General features: G+C 45.2%; 1 protein-coding gene across 1 annotated transcript in view; it reads left to right on the top strand.

The window, feature by feature from the left end:
* Positions 1 to 678: 678 nt before the first annotated feature.
* RNASE12 (ribonuclease A family member 12 (inactive)) overlaps positions 679 to 7,500 on the top strand; it is a 9,950-nt gene continuing 3,128 nt past the window's right edge. Inside the window, exon 1 of the mRNA XM_070405921.1 lies at positions 679 to 715. The gene's annotated coding sequence lies outside the window, so the exon portion shown is untranslated. The remainder of the gene's footprint in view (positions 716 to 7,500) is intronic.

Here is a 7,500-nt window from a genome sequence, read left to right as displayed (position 1 = left end):
ATGCTCTTTGTATTATTAAATCACCAAGATAAATACCAGACGTTATTACGCATAGTTTATATAGTATTTATTCTATAAAATTATTATTTCTAAAATTAACCATTATTTCTCTTCTGCATGTTTTTATTATCCAGGAATTGTTCATTCAGGACTTAAGGAGGCATATTTTATATCAGTAGTTTCACATAACCATCAACTGAAAGTTTCTTCCAACTGGACATAAAGCAAGGCACCAAGTTCGCTCTCAGAAGCTTTAAATCGGGCATCGGTGCCATTGGCTCCTTTGCAAACTTGCTTAAGCACAGCTGCTTAAGTGCCAAGTTGCTTCAGGCTTTTATGACTCTGAGCAAATTCTGAAACGATGGTGTTTGGGGGTCACATTGTAGGGTTGCATATAACAGCCACTCTATAAGAGCCTGTAAAATAATTGATTTAATAAGCGGACGAACAAAGTCCACGCTAGGGAGACAGCGAGGAAAAGGAAACCTAAGGTTAGGGAAGGACCTGTGTAACCAACAGGACTTCATCAACCTCACTTGACCAAGTTTTGTGATGAGGATCACTGTGAAGAAGAACCCTGAGGAAACATTGTTGGCATGTGGGCAGGATGCCTGGAGGATGATGGAACAGAGGGTGAGAACCTCTGCTGGTCACAAACAGGCAACTCTGCTCCCAGGAGCTACCAGTGGAGACTGACCCCTTGTGGACAAACCAGGTACCATCATGGGTCTTATTTTTAGGGTCTCAGTAAAGGATGTCGGATTACAAATTCGTTTCTAGGGACGCCACTATTTGCTGATCCTTCTGTGTACATGATATGGATGCAGAACTTATAGAGGAGAGAGCTGTTTTATTGTTCAGGGAGATGTTGCTCATGAATTAGGCTGAACTTCTTAAGTTAGATCCCATGCTGTGGAAAGCGGAAAACAGGTAGCACCCACTAGCAAAACTCGTGAGTTGGTTTCTATCAACTGAAGTCAGAGGATCAGAGGGACAATCCTAGATTTAAGACTCTGGGTAGTAATTAGTGCTAAATCAACATTTTTCTTTTATATCATTGATCTTTCTGATGTGGATGAAAGGGGCTACATGCTAACCTGACAAGCTCAGGGAAGGCCTGCATGGCAGTCTTGCAAACTCAGAGATCTAAAGTAACCACAAAGGATGGTCTAAATTTAGTTAAACTTTAACTAAAAGCAGTTATGGTGGGCAGTTACATCCTAGGCTGGTATCTTCACTGACAAGGTCAACATTTATCTTAACTGAGCCTATCTGTCTTGTTGCATCTATCACATACCCTTTGAAATGTCTGGATAACTTGTAACTTCCCTTTTTCTGGACCCCTTGGGGCACAACCTAATGTGCCTGGGCTCCAGGACAGATACCACTAATTCCTTCATTGTTAATTGTTCCTGTGCCCACCTAAGTATGTGTCTATCATTTTACTTTTTATCCAATCCCAGGGGTTTCTCCCGCTTTGCTTTCTCCCACCTCTCTAGTCTATCACCAATGGATTTCATGTAACTCTTCTTTTGATTCCAATGTATAAATACAGATATAACCCACCATTCTCCGGAGCATTATCTCAATTCATTGAGGTTTTGCTTCCCGGAATATGTCGACAGTTTGGCTCATATAAACTCACAATAATTCTTTACAGGTTTCAATGGTTTGTGTGTGTGTGTGTGTGTTTTTTACATTAACACTGATCTCATGTCGATATGGTGCTACAAGTTCCCACCAAAGTAACCCTCAGAAAGAAATTTTGAGTTTTACAAAGAATAACTCTTTGATACTATGGTTAAAGAGCAAAATGTAATTCTTTTAGATTATTTGTTTATGTGGTAGCCCATTAAGTCAATATTTACTGAATATTTATTGAGCAAATATTTGTCGAACCTCTATTATATTCTAGGCACTGTGCTTGGAACAGAGATGACTGTGGGAATCAGACAGATGTGGTTTCTGCCCTCATGAAACGATCAGATAATTTTTTAAAACCAAGAAATACAGTAAATTTATTATGCTAGTGATAAGGGCCACAAAGGAAAAGTACCGTGTTATGCAAGCAAAACTCCCTTTGGGGGTCCTGGAAAGGCTTGTCTAAGGAAGGAGGAGCACACAGGATTTAACCAGGTAGAATGAAGAGGGAGCATGGAGTGAGAAACATCCCACAATGAGAAAACTCAATGTTAAACACCTTGAGCTGGATCGGAGCCTGATGAGCTCAGGGAACTGGAAAGAGAGGTGTGTAGTGGGGCAAGAGTAGGTTTACAGTTGTTCGTATGGAAAAAGACATGCAGATTATGATTACTACAGTAGCTTTATTAACTCTGTGCTTTGTGTACTCAAGCTGTAAACCTGCTTTTGCCCCACCCGACATACGGAGGGGGAGGAGAAGAATGGTTTGGGATGAGGCTATCTATGAAAGCCTGGCAGTCAGAGGTAAGGGCTTTAGTCATTATTTTACGACTTGTGAAAAGCCATGGGCCCATTTTAGGTGGAGATTGGGGTGGATAGTGCAGGCACAGAACTAGATTTGGGTTCTAAAAAGATTACTGTGATAGCACAATTGACAAAAAAAGCACCCTTTCGACTTTCTAATAAGCCACCACAGAGCCCTGCACCAGGGAATGTTACGGCTGGGTGCGTTCTGTCAACACTCAGTTGTTGCTTGTTTTCACCTCATGCAATCCACCAACTCTGCCAGCTCCCAGCCACTTGTACAGGAGGTCAGTGCGGCCCCTGGAGTTGAGGTCAGGGTCACAGAGCTAGTTAGTGGCTGGGCCATTCCAGACAGGCTTTCATAACTACTAGGCCACTCACTGTTCATTGTGCTCGAGCTGGGTGCTTCTGAGAACAGGGAGGGTTTTGTTTTTAATGCATCTGGGTTCTTTAGGGCCTCCGTGACTATGCGAGGTGGGGACAAGAGATCTATCTGATTTTCAGGGAAGCTGGAACTGGCCCAGAAAGGAAAACAGAGCCTGCGAGTGTCCTTGGAGGGGCTGCATGGAAGGATGGGTAATGGTCCTTCTAAAGGGATTCAAAGGCGCCTGTCGGGGGCCCAGCCTGGGGACACACAGGAGAAGCCAGGTATGCTATGATCAAAGCATTCTCAGAAGTGAACGCTAGAGAGACAGGGCCCTCCCAAGCGGCTGTTAGAAAGACGTGCTTAGAGCAACCTCCCCTCAGCCTGCCCCCCACCCCCCGCAGGGCTATTACCTGGAGGCAGTCATTTCAGGGACACAAGTTACAAAAAAAATAAATAAATGGCTTGGTTTGCCCCCAAGGGAGAACAGGGCCTGCTGTGTTCTTAGCCTGGGGCTGGAACTGCAAGGCTGAGATAGAGAGCCTCTCATCTGATTCCGAACTTGTTCTGCCCAAATCAGAAGCAGCTTGTCCTTGGACATACCCAAGCTCCAGTCTGTCCACCTCACATGGACAGAGACAGGCGACGTCGTGGGAGGGCAGTTGAAAGATTGCCCAGAGGCCTGTGAAGCTATTGCATGAATCTTGCAGTTCATAGCTTGTTTAGCAAACGGCGTTGCTGTTGCCAAAGGTAGCCAACAAATCCCTCCACGTAGGCATGCTTCAGGCCCTTTTGTTTTGCCTCAGTAGCAGGTGTTCTTGATTTAGGGAGGTGTCCCCTTGACCAGAATACCAACTCCTTAGGCTATTTCACAGGGCTACTCTGCCAGACTCCTGAATCAGAGCTCCAGTTCCCACTTTTGGGCCTGGTACGCAGGATCCATTTCCCCATTGCTCACCCTGCCTCCAGGCAGGGAGGTAGAGTGGACAGCCCTACTTTCCCAGTGTGTGTGTGGTGTGTGTGTGTGTGGGGGGGGGGGGGGGGGCCTAGAAGTGGTCACCAGAGAATTGTCATCTTAAGGGACTTGACCTAACTGGTTTGGCTCAGTGGATAGAGCATCGGCCTGCGGACTGAAGGGTCCCAGGTTTGATTCTGGTCAAGGGCATGTACCTTGGTTGTGGGCACATCTCCAATAGGGGGTGTGCAGGAGGCAGCTGATCCATGTTTCTTTCTCACTCTCTACCCCTCTCTCTTCCTCTCTGTAAAAAATTAATAAAATATATTTATAAAAGGGGGGGGGCTAGCCAGTGGAGTCACTTTAATTGAGCTCGGAACCTTAGTTTGTGACAGCAGAAAGGGAATCATAGATAGTCCGATTCTGCCTTTATTCTTTTCTGCCACCTCCATTTTAGAGATGAAGAAACTGGGACTCTGAGAAGTGACATGGCTTTGTAAGATCATACAACTAGTTAGTGGCAGAAGAGAACAAGCTCTGAAGTCCTTTATCTGCTCATCCACTCAGACACTTTTTGTTCTGTGAAGTACCAGGCAGTGTGCTGGAGCAAAGGGCACGTGCTCCGGCCTCCCAAACACCCAGCACGCGTGCAGATAGCCAAACAGACCCTTTTCTGCCCCACAGAGTAACTGTTCACACTAAGTCATGTACAGGAAGCAGGGAGGAGGGCTTCTTATGGAGTTTCAAAGAGGAAATGGAAGTGGTTAATTTTAAGGAGGATTCCTGCAGGAGTTAAAGTTTCATGTCCTTTGCCCTGACTTAGGGATATTTCTTGACACCTGGGCTTGCATTGGACTTGACCTAACTGGGAGTTTGTGGGAACCAGCAGAGATTTCCTCATGGGCAAGGCCCACTTCCAAGGTTAGAAAGAAACTTGAGAGATCATCTGACTGTTCTCCACAGCAGAGTAGTAAGTGCAAGTAGTTTGGGAGGGCTCCTTGGTGAAAATGAATAGGGAAGGGGAAAAGATTCCAACTCAGAAGTACTAGAAGCACTTCCCACCTTTTGGTCTTTAGACGGTGCTAAAAGTTGGCCTCTGGGCAATGATGAAAAGAAGCAGGAAGAAAGGGTTAGAGGATGGAGGGAAGAGGAGAGTACCTTCCGCTTTAAACGACCTTCCTGAATCCATGGTGTTCCTAGCTTCGCTTTGTCACTGCTGGTCATCCCTGCCTGGGCCCTGCTCCCAACCCACAGACAATTGTCACTTCTCCTCCCCCTGCCTGGCCCTGGAAACTCTCTTTCTGATGGAACCCAAACCACTCCCCTCATCTCCAGGATCCCCTATGAACTGGTTTCCAGAATTGCCAAAGAACATAGATAATTAAGGACTAGAACTAAGAAAGACCAATCCTTCCTTCTCCAATGAATGGTGTGTTTGGGAGGAAGGTCCTTGCCCTGTGCGTGGGGGGGAGGGGGGGGGGCACTCTGAGGAGCTGCTTTAGTCACGTGACGTGGGGCAAGTGCCTACCTTTACCTTGTGGAAGCTCTGAAGCAGGACAGTCACTCACATGCAGGGTTTCGTGCAGGGTACTGAGTGCTCCATATATTAATGTAAAAGTCCGTTTCGTTGTGGGGTGGGTGTAGCTCTTTAGAAATTACTATGCTGTTTACCAATTCAGGCCTCATCCATTGTGGTGATCCCTAAACTTCAGTTTACAATCCCCAGAGGTGGGCTACTCATTATAAGTGCAGATTCCAGGGCCTCGCCCCAGAGTCTGATTCCGCGCCCCAGGTCTGGGGTGAGGCTCAGATTTCTGTATTTTTAATTAATAGCTAAAGATTGGTGTATTTCACTTAAAAAACTTCTTTTTTTTTTTTTAATCTGGGGGAGCCAGGCAGTGGCAGACTAAGGAGTAGTTGCGGGCTGGTGGCGAGGTCATTAGGCCTCATTCCCATTCTTTGATTAGGGCAATTCATGCTTCCTTCGTTGTGGGGAAAGCCCTCAGAAAGTGCATCTTCAAGAAGAGTGCCCCTTGCTCTGGCTGGTGGCTCAGTGGTTAGAGTGTCATCCCAATACACCAAGGTTGGGGTTTGATCCGTAGTCAGAGCACATACAAGAAGCAACCAATGATGCATAAATAAGTAGAACAACAAACCGAAGAAGAAGAGTGCCCCTGGCCCCCTCTGTGGCAGGATCGCAGTCTCTTCGTGCCCAGCACTTGAGAAAGAGGAGATATGAAGGAGATGAAAAGGAGAATGAGCACACCCACATCACAGTGGCCAAGGAAAGGGACAATTCGAAAGGAAGTGCTTGTGAAGGTCCTGCTAACGGCTGCCAGGAGTAGTAAATATGTAAATCAGCTTTAAGATTTCTTTTTCTCTTTTGCAATTGAAAATTTTCAGAAAGTCTGTTATAGCCCATAGCCTGTGTTCAGTGTGCAGGGGAGTATCCAGACTGGGAGGAGCATGAAGCAGCGTCACACCATGGAGAAGCACTGATGAAAGGAAGCCAGGATGAGCGGAGGGGAAGTCTGGAGGATTCATTGTGGAGAAGAGATAAAAGCACTTCTCAAATATTGGGAAAATAACTAGAATTCTAGTAGCAATGAAGAATGGGACTTGAATTGTTGTTATGCAGATTTCAAAGGGAGGACAATCCCTCCAAATCTGAAAACCTGGGCTATTTATTTCCATCCCATTTTGCTTATAGTTTCCTTTGTTCCCACCCAGATGCCTGAGTACCCTCTATGGCTCCTAGTTTCTTGCAGCATTTCTCAAACTGATATTCCATAGAGCCCTGTCCCATAGCGGGGCCCCTTAAGTGAAGTCCCATGCTCAGATCAATTTATTAAATCCTTAGTTAAATGAAATTAGTTCAGCTTCTCAGTTGCTGGGTTTCTCAAAACTTTGTGTGTTGTGGATATTGTGACTCTCCAAGGGAAGAAATATAATTAGCAATCTTTCTCAAATGTTTAATCGTGAAACATTTTTTTCTTGAAGCACATTCATGAACATTGTCCAGACAATGTTTCCCTGGAGGCAAGGAGGACAAATGCTGCTACTTGTCCTCCAGTGGTTATTCTCCCCTACTCTGTTTGTCATTGGAAAACAGAATTCTAGCTAGGCACATGCCCACCCTACATTTCCTAGTGTCCAGTTGGATGAAACTATGTGACCAAATTATTGCTAATGAGATGTGAAACTTTGGAATATATCCTCAGGCAGCACCATTCTCTTTTTGTGCCTTTCTTCTCCTTGCTGTCTGGAATGCAGATGTGGCGGCTGGGGCTGGGGCTAGAGCTGCCATCTGGATTGTGACATGGAAGTCACAGGCTGAGACAGAAGTCAGAACCTTGGAGCACCTGGCCAGTCCTGAACTAATGAGCCCAGGCCTTTCTTCACACGAGAAATACAGGCCCATCTTCTTAGACAACCGTTACTTTGAGTTTTCTGTCATTAGCAGCCATTTAGGAAATGTGTAATGACAATCTCTTTAGATAGGTTTCTCTTTATACAATGAAAATGTTTCTGCAAGATGATGTGCAAATCAAAGTTTGTTAATCGGAAAATTCATCAACAGAATTAGATTCATCAACTTATGTCTTTGTGGCATTGTGCAAACACATATCCGAAACAGGGCCGTTTCAATTCTGAAAGGGCACACAGCATGAAAGTTTTTGGAAAGCAAATAATAACATCTTGGTTGTTCATTTTCATGGTCTGGAATTATGGTTTT

Source organism: Myotis yumanensis, unplaced genomic scaffold, assembly GCF_028538775.1.
Source record: "Myotis yumanensis isolate MYYU_CA2020_CCGP unplaced genomic scaffold, mMyoYum1.0.hap1 SCAF_1, whole genome shotgun sequence".
Taxonomy (NCBI): Eukaryota; Metazoa; Chordata; class Mammalia; order Chiroptera; family Vespertilionidae; genus Myotis; species Myotis yumanensis.
The sequence above is the reverse complement of the archived record's forward strand: the minus strand, read 5'-3'. Positions and strand labels throughout refer to the sequence as shown.